This window comes from Terrapene carolina, unplaced genomic scaffold (assembly GCF_002925995.2).
Source record: "Terrapene carolina triunguis isolate 2854851 unplaced genomic scaffold, T_m_triunguis-2.0 Scaffold96, whole genome shotgun sequence".
NCBI classification, from domain to species: Eukaryota; Metazoa; Chordata; order Testudines; family Emydidae; genus Terrapene; species Terrapene triunguis.
In genome coordinates, this window is record NW_020664447.1 from 64,946,297 (window position 1) to 64,962,541 (window position 16,245).

General features: G+C 42.9%; 1 protein-coding gene across 1 annotated transcript in view; it reads right to left on the reverse strand.

The window, feature by feature from the left end:
* Window positions 1-6,957, reverse strand: part of CEP128 (centrosomal protein 128) — a 163,289-nt gene extending 156,332 nt beyond the window's left edge. Inside the window, exon 1 of the mRNA XM_024192734.1 lies at window positions 6,922-6,957. The gene's annotated coding sequence lies outside the window, so the exon portion shown is untranslated. The remainder of the gene's footprint in view (window positions 1-6,921) is intronic.
* Between the last annotated feature and the right edge of the window lie 9,288 nt (window positions 6,958-16,245).

Genomic DNA, 16,245 nt, shown 5'->3' on the forward strand with positions numbered 1-16,245 from the left:
TTTACAAACACTGGCTACCTGCATGTTAATCACCTCGGAAGAAAACATTTCGGGCATGTCTACACTGCAATTAGACACTTGCAGATGGCCCATGCCAGCTGACTTGGGCTTGCCATGCTTGGGCTAAGAAGCTGTTTAATTGCAGTGTAGATGTTCCAGCTTGAGATGCAGCCTGAGCTCTTAGACCCTGTCCCCCCGCAGAGTCCTAGAGCCCAGGCTCCAACCCGAGCCTGAATGTCTACACTATAATTAAACAGCCCTTTAGTCCAAATCCCAGAAGCCCAAGTCAGCTGACACAGGCCAGTCACAGATTTTTAATTGCACTGTAGACATACCCTTAGGGTCTCTGAATGCTGTGACTTTCTATCTCCAAGTAAACAGCTCCAAACTAATAACATCAATTAAATAAGTTTATTGATTTTAGCTTCAAAGAGATTCTTCTGTACTTAATACTCCTAAGGACACTATTCACGACAAAAGTCATTTTACAAGGTTGGCCCAGTACCACAACAGCTCTACATTTTGCTAAGCAAGAGGCACATTTAGAATTCTTCTTCTTCCAAGTACACTGAAAACTAAACATCTTTTGGAGACCGACAACACACTGTACTTCCACAGCATCTTTCGTCAAGCATGTCGAAGCACTTTAAAAACAGTAATTAAGCCTAGCAAGATAGCTGTAATGATTTTACAGATGGGGAAACCAAGGCACGAAAAGTTACGTAGCCCGTCTCAGGTTACGAATAGATATACTTCCTCAGTGTTGCTGGGAAAAGAATCAAGTGTGCCCTTCACCACTGTCCAATGATTAGAAGCAATCTGCAGACATAATAGGAAGCAAAAAAGTGCAAAAAAACAGTACCAAAAACAGGGGAGCAAGGGAAGAATCTAGTTTGATGGAGGGAAAAAAGAGACTTAAAGCAATACCTGATATCAATAAATTGAAGGCACATAAAAAAAAAAATCTATAACTAAGGCTATGATTTAGTCATGGAGATCCGGTAAAGTCACAGAATCTGTGACTTTACCGGACCTCCATGACTTCTAGGGTTTCATGAGGAGGAGGCAGGACTGCGTGCCAGGACCCTGCAGCCCCAGCCCCACGGCTTCTGCTGGGGGCTGCAGCCGGGGCCCGTGCGCCTCAGCCCCACGGCTTCCCAGGCTTGGCGGGGGCTCCAGCTGGGGCCCTGTGCCTCAGCCCGTAGCTTCTACTACAGGCTGCATCTGGGGCCACGCGATCCAGCCTCGCAGATTTCTGACTCCTGGGCTTGGCGGGGGACACGCGCCCCAGGCCCAAGGTGCCCCAGGCTTGGCAGGGGGCTGCAGCCGGGGCTGTGCACCTCAGCCCCGCGGCTTCTGCCAGGGGCTGCAGCCGGGGCCATGCGCCCTAGCCCCGCAGCGTCCTGGGCTTGGCAGGGTCCATGCGCCCCAACCCCGCGGTGTCCAGAGTCCTGGGCTTGGTGGGGGTTTGGCAGGGGCCGCACGCCCCAGCCCTGCAGTGTCCCAGGCTTCCTGAGGGCTTTAGCCGGGGCCGTGCACTCCAGCCCCGTGGCTTTCACCAGGGGCTGCAGCTGGGGCTGCGCGCCCCTACCCAGTGGCTGCACCGGGAGCCATGCACCCCCCTTGCAGCTTCCAGGGCCGTGTGCCCCCACCCCGCTGCAGCCGGGGCTTGGTGGGGGCTGCAGTTGGGGCCGGGCACCCGTGTCATGTAGCTGGGCCAGCTCTGGAGTGGGGTTATGTGCCCCCCCGTGGCTGCGTGCCCCTCTGCGGCCACTGTAGTCTGGGCTGTGCCCCCCACCATGGCAGAGGGCTCGGCCTGTTGGGCCCCCCCGCCTTGGGACTCCATTCCTCCCCCGTACCTAGCCCTGCCCCCTGGTTATTTTTAGCAAAGTAAGAGACAGGTCACAGGCTCCATGAATTTTTGTTTATTGCCCATGACTTTTACTAAAAATAATCATGATAAAATCTTAGCATTATCTATAACCTATAGCACAGTGGTCAGAATACTGATGAGGCTTAGATGGAGAAAGCAACAAGAATGAATTCTCTCCCACCGTAAAAGGTTAGTATCTTCTGAGTAGGTTATGTTCACTACCATATAATTTATTTAAAAACAAATCTCTATCACTGTAAGCTTCATAACCAGCCTGCAAGACAGCTGTATGCAATTCTGTCCAGTGTATGCACACAGTTAACCAAGAGATACTGCATGTGTCAAGTTAACCTGAAAAATATACTTACCTTGAAAGGTGTATAGTCTTTAACCTCTGGATTCCACCCAAACTAATCTGAGTAAAAACCCACATATAATTGTTGCAGAAAGATATTTTTTAAAATCTACACGTACAACGTTATTTCCCGCAAATCCTGTAAATTAAGTAGCTCTTACACAGGGCTCAATCTTATTCTATTGATATCAACTGGAGTAGGATCAAGACTGCACATACTACAATTACCGCAGTGCACATGAATAGCTTTGTTTACAGGACTGGCGTTTGTATTACTTATGACTAATGACCACCTGAGGAGCCACAATTTCATGCAGCCTGAAAGTCACAGGGCAATCCAATCTCTGCCTCTAGTAGGTGGAGAAAATTCACTGACTAATCTCTGTGCTATTTTGGTTTTTATACACCAGATCCATTACCATGGTATCTAAGCACCTTCCAACAAAGGATAGACATATTGCTACAAAAATGTCACTATTTGAAAACTGTTGACACCGAAACTATACTAATCACAATTTTGCAATTAGTATACACTAGAACAAAATCACATTCAACCTTAAATTCTAGGATTTAATCACAATTAACTGAATCAGTGCTCAGAAAGATTTACTAGTCTACACTGATCACAAAGTCGTGGTTAGTATTGTTTCAGCAAACTTGATTTTTCACAACTGTATTCAAATATGGGAACATTTTATAGAATACAAGTTCATAAGAGCTTATATCTACTATATATGATCTCTTCTCTTTTTTATTTTATTAATAGATCCATTCTTTTATAACAAAAATCTTGTTAAATTGTAAAACAAATTTTAATAGAGGTAAACTTAGGATTATACCCACACGTACGCAATTATTAATTGGCCTACGGAAGTCTGTAAAGTTGTACTGACAAAACCTGCCTCTAGTCATTTTCTTCAACTTGGTGATATTGATCACATATATTGGTTGATGCTTTTCTACTCTTCATCTTCCTTTTCTGTACTTTCAGTTCATAGTGTCAATTAAAGTCTTTCACCTCATATTTAGGTCCAAATTTCTGTTTTTCTGACATTGAGATGTGTAATCTATTTATTAGATGTCCAATCAAAACTCTATACAATATTAAGCTTTTCTCCTTCTTCTTCCTATTTTAATGCCTTTATTTTGTGTTTAACTTTTACTATGTTTGAAAGGGTTTTTCCCTTCCTTAGTATTCAAAAAAACTTCTCAAACCATCAGGTTTGATGGCAGGCGATGCCTTCTTCAGCAAACGCCAAAAAATTCTGGCAGGTTTCTAAGTAGTTATCTTTTTTTCCTTCTCCCCTGTAAAAACTGAGTTAATTCTTCTATTAACAGAATTTCCCAGATTTTTTGATACCCATCAATAGATTTAGCAGAATCACTCTTCTTTCACCACCTTGCTATAGTAATTTTAGCAGGAACTAATAGATAAATGATCAATTCTCCATAGGTTTTGTAAGATGCAGAGTTTTCAGGACAATTGAATAAAAATACTAATATCTGATAATAAAAATATCTGATAGCTGACACCGTTATCTCCTTTATGCTGCGTCCAACTGCATTTCAAAATGTCTTCATTTGGGGGCATTTCCACCACAGATGGATAAATCCTTCCATTTCATTACATTTTCTTCAGCATTTACCCATCCCTGCACCATAAATTTGTTTAATTTTAAGAGGCGCTAGGTACCATTGATAAAAAATGGTAACAAGGTTTTCTTTTATTAATGTGTTCATTAAGGTGTGGGGACCATTGCTCCATATCAGGGGTAGGCAACTTGCGGCACGTGAGCTGATTTTCAGTGGCACTCATGCTGCCCGGGTCCTGGCCACCAGTCCGGGGGGCTCTGCATTTTAATTTAATTTTAAATGAAGCGTCTGAAACATTTTAAAAACCTTATTTACTTTACATACAACAATAGTTTAGTTATATATTATAGAAAGATGTTCGTATTTATCTTTTATATCTTTCAGTAGATCATAGCCCACACCTATACCCTGGTGGTCTCACTTGTTATAGTTTATACTAAATCCTGATCCTTTGACAAATTTTAAGATTTTCTCTTTCAGATCTAGTAGTGTGTGAGCTGGATTCATAACAAATACCATGACATCATCTGTATAAGGCTAATTTGTGTTCTCTGTTTCTTTTTGTAATTCCCCTTATACAAAGATTATTTCTTATCAACTAGAAGATGAATGACTCCATTACCCTGGCAAAAAGAAGAGGAGACAATGGGCATCCATGGTGTGTGCATCTAAAGAAGGAGAATTTTTCTGATATCCTTTTACTCTTACAGCAGCATATGGTTTGGAATACAAGATGGAAATCCAATTTTGAAATTTACGGCCTGAATTATTACTCAAAGTTTTGTATTAATATGCCTAGTAGGGAATCTATTTGTCAAAAAACAGATCCTGAATATTTTTTGTTGTCTGTATTGATACAGACACACTTGCTGACAGGTATTTTGAAATAAATTACCAAAATAATTGAAACTGGTGCAATTATATTGTGTTATTTTGATAAATAAAATATGCAGAATTTTAAAATATTGTGCACAGAATTTTTAATTTTTTTGCACAGAATTCTCCCAGGAGTAAGATCTTTTCTACCTCTAGCTTCTATAAGCATGACTGTTTCTAAACAAAAAGTAACATTTGGTCCCCTGATTCCTGCCAGTCCTTATAAGCAGCTGACTTTAATAATAATATACGGAGATATACCTATCTCCTAGAACTGGAAGGGACCTTGAAGGTCATCGAGTCCAGTCCCCTGCCTTCACTAGCAGGACCAAGTACTGCCCCTGACAGTTCCCCCCCCCATCCCTAAATGGCCACCTCAAGGATTGAACTCACAACCCTGGGTTTAGACTTTCCTCTTGCAATGTACCTTTTTGAGTGGGAAGGGAGGAGAGACTCGGACAGCGTGGAGCAGAAATTATACCTTGCCTAAGTGCCCCAGGACAGGCACCTTTGGGTTCTTTGACTCAGATATTTAAACTGGCACAGAAGTTTATTCCAAGAGCATAGTTTTATTTTTACTGAATTTTTAAACACTGAAATAAAAGTAATGTTGACCTGCACTGAAGTTAATTTGCTAAAAACAAAATAAAGTTCCAAGAAGTGTTTCCACCAAATGAGGTCAAGAAAAAAGAAACAACCGTAGAAGTAGCGCAAAGGAAATGAAGATTTAACACATAGAGGGTTAAGGGGGTTATTTTTAGCTGTCCAACAAGAGGTTTGCTAAAAAATGCAATGGCTGCAGTGCTAAAAGGAGACTAGTAAATAAAGTGCTAAATAAACAAAAAATGACTGAATGAGGACATTTCATCTGACAGAAAAACAATTTTCAACTAGATTTTCATATAGCTTTCAAGCTTCCTCTTTATTCAAATAAGCGTGCTAAGAGGAAGTGCAAGCACTTTCATGCTTAAGAGAGATTCAGTGTTTGTAGAACTGACATCCTAATTTTTAATACGGTTACGATAGTCTCTAATTTCAACTCCCCAATGAGGAGAATACTTAGAAAAATAACTAAAAAACAAGGTAATTAGAAGTACAAATATATGTTGAAACAGGATGAAAGCCAGAAGAGATATTTGCCAAGAAGATGTTTCTTGAAGCTAGCCAGCCCCCCCCCCCCCCCCCCCCCCCCCAGTCTCTCTCTTCCTCCACCGGTTTGTTTACCTGCCCCACGCGCAAGTTCGGCTGATCCTGGCTCCCACTGGCCGCGGTTCACCGTCCCAGGCCAATGGGGGCTGTGGGAAGTGGCGCGGGCCGAGGGATGTGCTGGTCGCCGCTTCCCGCCACCCCCATTGGCCTGGAGCACCGAACCACAGCCAGTGGGAGCCGCGATTGGCCGAACCTGCACACACAGCAGATAAACAAACCGGCCTGGCCGGCCAGGGTGCTTACCCTGGCGAGCCGCATGCCAAAGGTTGGCGATCCCTGTTGTAAACTCTTTATGGGGGCAAAGGCGTGGATGATATTATCATTTGTGTGCTCTGACCAAGGCTAAGCATGTTGTCAGCACTTAAAGTTTGGGTTCTGCCAGTTTCATTCAATTACCCAACACACAGATGCTGCTACGCCATCTTTTGACATCAAGGTAGAACGTTTCCTCCAGACATGCCAAACCCACAAAAATAACGCAGAAATTGGGTTTGTTTTCGGCTTAGTTGGCTTGTGAGTTACTTATTGGCTAGTTTTTGGCATGTAGCTTATTGCTTGTTTGGCTTGTAGCTTGTTGTTTCTTTTTTTTTTGGTCAGCTCCGGGCAAGGAGGTGTGCACAGCCGGCCCAATATAGTCCCAGACTGCACGCCAGGGAGATCTAGACACATAGAGGGTTGGGGTTCTTAGGGACTGGCTCGTTTTGGCCTTATTTTGAAATGGGATTCGCTTGATTTTTAGCTTATTGTGGAAGTCAGGGTGCTTATTTACCATGTGAAAGTTGGCAACTGTGGTTTTCTCTGTGCAGCTCAAGGCCCGCTTTCTAAACACAACACTGCAGTACCCCACCGGACAAACATCTCCCCCATGCACTGCCCCACAGGCCCTCCCGGGGCCCAGCCCCTACAGTGGTTCCCAGCAGCCCCCCTGGGCTCTGACCACTTGGCCCCCGCCCCCGGGTCCTACTCCGGAGCCACCCAGGCCCAACACGCCACGGGGGCCGAGCCCCCTCCTCACCTCGCGAGAGACCTCAGCATCAGGGCACCCCCACCCCGCCGGCTCCAACCGCCCAACTCTGCTCAGCTTCCTCCCCACCTCGCCGCTATGGCAACTTGAACTAGCCGCCTTGCCACAGGGAGAGAGCGCGGCCTCCCGGGCGACAGGGCCCCCGACGCATAGCACTGTGGGACATGTAGTCCTCAGGCTCCGATGCCGCCATCATGGGAGAAGGTTGCGTGGACTACAATTCCCGAAAGGCCTTGCGGTTGCGCTGCTGGGTCTCGCCTGAGGTGCAACTGTCCGCGCCGAAAGCCCCACCGAGGCGATCGCCAGAAGCTCAGGCCACACCCATTGCTTAAAGGGCCATTCATGAAAGGAGGCATGTGAGAACAGCAGCCTCAGCAAGACCTGATCCTGACGGTGTAACTTGAGTTAACAGGAGTGTAACTGGAAAATTAGCATTAAAATAATTAAAATGCACATAAGTATTCTTTTTAATTATAGTTTTTAGTGATTAATTTCTAGAAATTTTTCAACTGCAAACACTTTTGCACTTGAGTAATTTATAACACAGGCGAGCAGTCCAGACTACTCAGCTGTATAATATAACTCATGTTTGTTAGTGGTTTCAAGATCAGGACATTGGTCAGTAATCTGTTTGAGGTAAGAAAAAAATATCTTATGTGGTGTCTATGGGCTTGTCTACACTACCCGCCGGATTGGCGGGCAGCGATCAATCCAGCGGGGGTCGATTTATCACGTCCAGTATAGATGCGATAAATCAACTGCCGAGCGCTCTCCCATCGACTCCAGTACTTCACCAGAACAAGAAGCGCAAGCAGAGTCGACGGGAGAGCATCAGCTGTCAACTTACCGCAGTGAAGACACCGCGGTAAGTAGACCTAAGTACGTTGACTTCACCTACGCTACTCACGTAGCTGAAGTTGCGTATCTTAGATCAACCCCGTGCTGTAGGGTAGACAAGCCCTTATTGTAGCTTATTGTACTAGATGCGATAAATCAACCCCCGCTGGATCGAGCGCGGCCCGCCGATCCAGCAGGTAGTGTAGACAAATCCTTAATGAACTTAACAGTAGGAGGGAGTCAGGGAAGAAGACCAAAAATAAGCAGTAAGATCCTGCATTTACATAGTAACTACTGCAAAAAAAAAAATTTATTGTGTCTGATTCATTTAGAATGTTGGGTGTTTTTGCTTGTTTTGTATAAGTCCTTTGGGTGTCTTTGTTTTTAATTGTTTCTCTGTGACCACTGCTACTCTAGACTTCCAGGCCACTTCAGAGACTGTCAATTAAGCACAAGAGCATTAAACTGTTCGGTGATTTTATAAGGTCGCATGTCCATTGGAGCTCAATTGAGACAAAAAATATCCAAATCCTATGACTGTTAAAAGTAATTTCATGTGGTCTTTAAAAACATGGCAAGCTGGTAAAGTTACATACAAAGACAACCATCCTGAAGCAGGTATGAATCAAAATACTCATGTGCAGCAAGGCCACACCTTACAGAAAAAAATATACAAACTACATTTTACAGGGAAATAAATCTTAACCAATGCTGGGGTTTTTTATTCTAGTCAGGAAAGTCTGTTAGTCTTCCCTTAATTCTTCCTACCTTGCCTCTTCTGAGTCAATTATCTCTTGGTTCTCTTTATACCAAGTGTAAAAAGTGCTATGAATCCCCTCAAATTATGAATTTGTCCAATAAACAGTTCAAGTACAAATATTTCTAGTTTCAGGATACAATGGCTAATACACAACATAGTCTTAAAGAGAGAAGATAGAAATCAGTATAAATGCCGAGTCATCTTACAGGAAGCTTAGCCTGGGTCTCAGAAACCTCCAATGGAAGTTACAAGAGAGGCTTAAAACTGTGCTTACATTGTAGTTTTGTGGCTTTTGTAGCTGATAGTATACCCAAAACAAAATAATAAAATTAAGTCTTTAACAATGTTGCTAACCTCAAAATCAAAAATCATGAATCAAGACCAGAAAACACAAGATTAAAAAAAGAGGGGAAGGAAATCTTTTGATTTCCTTTCTGAGCCTTTACAATGCACTTGCTTCCACAGCTTCTATCTGCAGCCATTGGGGCTAGAAACTTCATGTAAAGAAAAAACAAAAGCAGAGATACTCTTGTAATCACATGAATCCAGATGCTGGGACTTTAAGAAAAACACCAAATACCCCCTATGTAAATACAACCCTTTTTTCAAAGGTAGATATGGGGTAGATCAGTGGCAACTGACTGAGCTGTAAACTATGTTCCTAAAAAGTTAAGCAACTGTTAATTTTGCTCTCTATGTTTGCTTAATTTGCTCAAAGGCTACTTTCTACAGTAGTTGATTTTCCTTTAAACCTTTACACTACCCTCTTCTCAGGCAATTCTCCCACTCTTCCTTCCCAACCCTCACACACATTCTTAGCTCATGCCTGCTATTGCTAAAGCACCCCCATCCCTGTCTTAGGGAGAGAGGTCTCCCTTATATATACTCCTGCACCCATCTGAAGTGAGCCACAAGATTCCCTTTGTCATCTGATCCATTGGATAACATTTCTCTAGAGTACTCAACACGACATCTTCCATCATTCCATTGCCTTTAAAGGCCGAGCCCCAGTAATGCCCATGTGGGCCATGCTTTAGAGAAGCCAGCATGCTTTGTTCCCTTTTTTAAAAGTTCTTGCTGTCTCATTTATTGTATTCCCCATTGTAGCAAACTGCATGGAAGTTGGAGGGAGGAGTGTGGGCTGTATGAGGAAAGAGGAAGTCAATTCTGTATGCCTATGGCTAGGATTGCTAAACTGGAGCTAGAGCAGCTCTGTAAATAGTTGATGTAATAAAGAGCCAGTTTAGTTTAATAAAAATGGAGTTCCACTGTTGCCAACTCACAATTTTATCATGAGTCTCATAACTAGTATGTAGTCTTAAAAAAATCTAGCTTCTGAATTCATATGATTACATGAGAATTTTGGCTTTAATTTGAAAAAGAAAAAGAAAATTGCTAGCTATCGTGGTTGCAGAGAAAAGCTTGAAAACATGAACCCTAAATGATCAAAATGTATCACTTTTAAAAATGTCCTTGTTTTAGGGGCCTGACTTGTGATTTTTTAGCAGTTGGGGTTGTCTACACTGGAGTCCTCTCAGAGTATTTCCAGCATATAGGACACACAATATCCCTTGTTGCTTCCAGGTGAGTTTTACGGTATTTCTTCCTATAGTCTCCGAAAAATGGTTCATTGTTATTATCCTAAGTAAGACAACCCCAGTTGGTAGTTGCTTTACACAATCACCATTTATTGAGTCAATCAACTGTTAGCCAATAAATATTTCGAGAAGGCTTTGTATTCTTTATGCTTATGCTAACTGTGTGTAACTATTAAGCAGATTCCCAGCATGCTTTGCACTCATGCTAAGCTTATAGTAAACTCTCAATAACCTGTTTTATGTGTCTGTAGAATCTGACAGAGATGAGATGTATGTTTTGTCTTGCAAATATGATAGTGTGCTTAGTACAGCTTGGACAGCATGCTAGGGAGAAGACAGATGATTCTTTTGACACTTGACCAATATGCAATCTGTAACAAGCTACGGCTGGTGCAGGATGTCTCTAAGTTTGCTGACTTCTGGAAAACAATGTTGAAAACAAGATAAGAAACTGGTAAGAAAGGGTGGGTAAATCTTAGGTAAGCTTGTTTGCTATAAACATGTCAGGTATGTATATGAGTAGTGTGAAGCTCATAATTTCAGGATAGTATGAACGCTGCACTGCTGTCTTCCAGATTGGTAAAGTATTAACCTTTCTATAATGATGTTTTGTCTTTGACTAATAAAACCTGATTGAGCCTGCGTTATCTGATGTCTCATCAATACTCTAAATCAAACCCTAACAACTGAGTCTCTTCAGGATCAGGCATAAATGCACAAAAAAAGGAAACCATATCCAACCATTTTCTTAGGATGTTTTTGAGTTTGAGAGAGACCTCAGACTTTATATAAGAGCAACTCTCACCCGGGTCTTCAGCCTGGCTGCCAGCTTGAGAGTGTTTCTGTTCTCCCATATTTTCCTAGCCCTTTCCCATTACAACAGAGATAGAACACATTGGTTTTCTTTCTTAAAGTGAGTGGTAGCATAACCACCTTTTCTTGAAATTTGAGATAATTTAGTCATGTGGGGAGCACAGTTTTCAAGGACCTACAGAAACAAAGGAATTAATTCTTTCATATATTCTAGTCAGTCACTTTCTCATGTTATACCATGTTGAACAGCTCTGTGCCAAAGCAGCATCTCTACTGTAAAGTAGTTTTGATAGAAGAGAAATTAGCCGAGAGATTGAAGTAGGAACAGGAGGGAATTGGTGAAGGATACACATTCTCCGTTATATCTGAAAAGTTGAGCAGAGAAGGCTATCGCTCCTACCAGTTGTTCACGTGCAACAAATGGATCATTTGATGATCCACACACAGATTACCTGGACCTGATGGAGGGTCAACTGGAAACAGATGACCAAATGACTAAACTGGCTGGAAAGATATTTAAGAAGTGAGAATACAATTAGTCATTATGGTGACTGACCCATAAACAAACTATTGGGATCAGAGGCACTTAGGTTCTATGAAAAAAGAACAGGAGTACTTGTGGCACCTTAGAGACTAACAAATTTATTAGAGCATAAGCTTTTGTGGGCTACAACCCACTTCTTCGGATGCATATAGAGTGAAACATATATTGAGGAGATATATATACACACACATACAGAGAGCATGAACAGGTGGGAGTTGTCTTACCAACTCTGAGAGGCCAATTAAGTAAGAGAAAAAAAACTTTTGAAGTGATAATCAAGATGGCTCAGTACAGACAGTTTGATAAAAAGCAAGTGTGAAAATACTTACAAGGGGAGATAGATTCAATGTTTGTAATGGCTCAGCCATTCCCAGTCTTTATTTAATCCTTTGTTGATTGTGTCTAGTTTGCATATCAATTCCAGCTCAGCAGTCTCTCGTTGGAGTCTGTTTTTGAAGTTTTTCTGTTTTAAGATAGCCACCCGCAGGTCTGTCATAGAATGGCCAGACAGGTTAAAGTGTTCTCCCACTGGTTTTTGAGTATTATGATTCCTGATGTCAGATTTGTGTCCATTAATTCTTTTGCGTAGAGACTGTCCGGTTTGGCCAATGTACATGGCAGAGGGGGCATTGCTGGCACATGATGGCATATATCACATTGGTAGATGTGCAGGTGAACGAGCCCCTGATGGTATGGCTGATGTGATTAGGCCCTATGATGGTGTCACTTGAATAGATATGTGGACAGAGTTGGCATCGGGCTTTGTTACAAGGATAGGTTCCTGGGTCAGTGTTTTTGTCCAGTGATGTGTGGTTGCTGGTGAGTATTTGCTTTAGGTTGGGGAGTTGTCTGTAAGCGAGGACAGGTCTGTCTCCCAAGATCTGTGAGAGTAAAGGATCATCTTTCAGGATAGGTTGTAGATCTCTGATGATGCGCTGGAGAGGTTTTAGTTGGGGGCTGAAGGTGACAGCTAGTGGTGTTCTGTTATTTTCTTTGTTGTTAGGTTCTATGGTGAAGGAGTATTTTACAAATGTCTATAATAGGTAAATATGTTTATTGATTAGACCAGGAATTGGCAACCTTTGGCACGCGGCCTGTCAGGGAAATCCGCTGGCGGGCCGGGACGGTTTGTTTACCTGCAGCGTCCGCAGGTTCGGCCAGTTGCAGCTCCCACTGGCCGTGGTTCGCTGTTCCAGGCCAATGGAGGCTGTGGGAAGCGGCGGCCAGCACATCCCTCAGCTCACGCTGCTTCCTGCAGCCCCCACTGGCTTGGAACAGTGAACCGCGGCCAGTGGGAGCTGCAAATCGGCTGATCCTGCGGACGCTGCAGGTAAACAAACCGTCCCGGCCCGCCAGCGGATTTCCCTGACGGGCCGTGTGCCAAAGGTTGCTGATCCCTGGATTAGACAGAAAATAGGACTTTATTCTACTCTTTACTGAAGAACTCTCCCTGTGTGGGCACTTCCTCATTGTCACAGGGTGATACGAGCCTTTTAATAGGGATGGGGCCAGATGGCCAATGCATCTGTGGCTGGTTAGTTGCCATTCCCAGCTCCCCCAGTTAGGATTAAGAAAGGGCCCCAAGTTAGGGGAGGTGGGAAATCCAGTGAGTTGGAAACTTGGAGAGCCAGGAAATAACAGGAAAAGAATTACCTGAAGGAAAGCACTACATGTGAGCTGCTGGTGAGGAGCTTAGAGGAAAACTGTTGGTGACAATTGACAAAAGTTGGTATCTCCTGACGAGCAGACGGCTTTGGCACAGGCCCCTAGGAAAGGAAAAGATCTATCTTGATCCAGGGAAGATGAACCTAGAAACAAGAGGGTTGTTGCAAGAGGGTGGATTCTTCTGAACAAAGGTAGGACGCCTTAGTAGGGCGCCTGGAGGAATGGAATCGTTTGGGTGAAGGATTGTGGGAAGACCAGTCACTCTCAGGCAGGAAGGCCTAGAGACTGGGACTCTGGATCAGGGGTAAAAAAGGAACTGGGGACAAAGTGCTGCTCTTGACTCTTGGGTGGGTGACTTGAAGGTGATGTCTGTGAAGAGTGGAATGTGGGGAACCCCTGCTTTATGTTTGTTGTGGAGAATGATCTCATAAGGTTTTAGGGAGTCACTGAACTGATGTAGATGAATAAATTATGCCCAAAGGGGGGTTTGTATTGGACACTGAGAGACTATACCCCTTTTGTGGGCAGAAGAAAGGGGAAGAGAGAGTGTGTGTGTGGGGCGGGGTGTGTGGGGGGGTGTGTGGCGCCTGGAGGAATGGAATCGTTTGGGTGAAGGATTGTGGGAGGTGGTAGCCTACTGCAGGAGGGCACCCAAGGCAGGGACCACTTTTGTCACATTCAGACACTGCAGAGCTTAACTTTTGAGGTCTTAACTTTTGTGTTTCCTCAGATGAAGGAAGAAGTGGTATGATTTTGTGTATTTTTTCATAATGTATTTTTTCCTAGTGTGAACCTGTTTAAGCTTTATATGATAAAAAGTTGTTTTGTTTGTACATTTAAAACAAAAAATGGAAGGACTGGACCCAAAAAATGATGCATACCTGAGTAGGTTGGGTTTTGACCCACAGAGAGCAAGGTTATATATTCACAGAAGAGAATTAACCAGAAATGAACATCTGAAGCCATTTAATTTTTTGGGCTTTGAGAATACATAAGTGTTGGTTTGTGTTTTTTATTTTGTGGAATCTACTTACAGTATAGTTTGTGGGGTTTTTTTGTTTGTTTTGTTTTTTGGCAGGAATGCAGCAGTCTGGCATTTGCATTGTCAAGGATGATTTAACCAATATAATCTCCTAAAATAAACCTCAGACTGGGTTTTTATTTCTATAGCTCATGCTCCTGAGAACTCTAGTTTCAAAGACCTGGCCTTGCATTAGCTTGCCTAACATTCTGTTCTGGCCTAGAGTCTTCCTCAGCATAGCCAGGTGTATCTCAATTCCACATCTACTTCTAAATATCACTGATGGTTTTGGGGATCTGTAGGTAATGCAGTTTTTTGCAAAGTTTATTAATAGTTCTATTCAAACTTAGGCAATATTATGAAAATAAAATAAAATAGCAGGTACCTGACTCCACTGTTCTCCACCCCATTGCAGAACCCCAGTAGGTGTGATGTCACCAACATAATGCATACTGGGGCACATGGAGGGCAGGCGCTGGCGGTGCTAAACAGCAGGACTTATAAAATATAAGAATTTGTTATCAATTATTTGCTGGGATTTTCCACCCTGCCCTGACCACAGTCCTTAGGACATTAAACAAATGACTAAATCAACTGGATTTTTTTTAAGCGTTTGCAGGTCATCTTAACAAAAATACATCTCCAAACTTAAATCTGGATTTGGGGATAGGTATGTATACTTCAGTCAAAAAAAAAAAGAAGAAGAAGAAGAAATAATGTCAAAATGAACCATTTCAGCACTAACAAAATCTCATTTTAATTTTTCAGGCTAGATTCACAGGTGGGATTTAAGCACCAAAAACACTGGTAGGGGAGTGCTGTCCCCCATCTTTATAACCTTTAGATAGGTTGTGGGAGAACCAAGTATGAATCCCCACTTTGGAGCAGGTGCTTGAACCCAAGTTGCTGCTCTCTCATGGGTGAGTACTCTAAACACCAGGCTATTAAGTATTTGGCGCGGGAGTGCTTTTTAATCTCGCCTGCTAAAGCTGGTTCACTTAGTATAAAATACTTGAATAGTCATTGGGCCAGAGAGTGAGAGAATGACTTTATAGCCCAGTAGTTAGAGCACTGGGAAAGGGGAGACACTTGAGTATTCAGTGGAGCAGGGGCTGGAACACAAGTATTTATAAAAAGTGGGAAAGCTTCAAAAGGAGAGATTGAGTGACTAACTCCAGACTATCCTATAGCCTGGCGGTTAAGGCATTTACCAGGAAGAAACATTAAGCTGAAGTCTTTGCTCTAGGTTGGGGATTTGAACCTGGATTTCCCACATCCCAGGTGAGTGCCCCAATCACTTGGCCAAAGGTTGGGGGAGGGGTAGACTGATTAATTTCCTTTATCTTAAAAGATAACACTGAAGCACAATGGGTGAGGTAATATCTTTTATTGGATCAACTTCAGTTGGTGAGAGAGACAAGCGCTCGAGCTACACATAATTGCATAAAAGATATTACCTCATTTCTCCCCCCTGCCCCTGTCTCTCAAATATCCTGGGACCGACGTGGCTACAACTACACTGCATACAAAATGAAACACTTCATTTGACTGAAACTAAGTTTTTCTGACTCTTATGATTCACCAAAATCCTAGAACCATAGACAGGGTCATCTAGTTTAGCCCCCTGCTATGATGCAAGATTTGTTGTGTCTAAACCATCCAAGACAGATGGCTATCTAACATCTTTCTGAAAACCTCCAGTGAAGGAGCTTCCACAACCTCTCTAGGCAGTCTGTTTCATCTTCCTAACTGTAAGAACAGTAGGACAATCTTCCTGAGATTTAATGCTGTAGTTTGAACCCATTGCCTCTTGTCCTGCCCTCTGTGGCAAGAGAGAACAACTTTTCTCCATTTTTTTATGGCAGCCATTCAAGTATTTGAAGACTGCTATCTTGGCCCCCCTTAATCTCCTCTTTTCCAAACTAAACATACCCAGTTCCTTCAGCCTTTCCTCATATGGTTTGCATTCCATCCCTTTGATCATCTTTGTCACTCGCCTCTGGATCCTTTCTAGTTTCTCCACATCTTTTCTATATATTGGTAACCAAAATTGGACATAGAACTCCAGCTGAGGCCT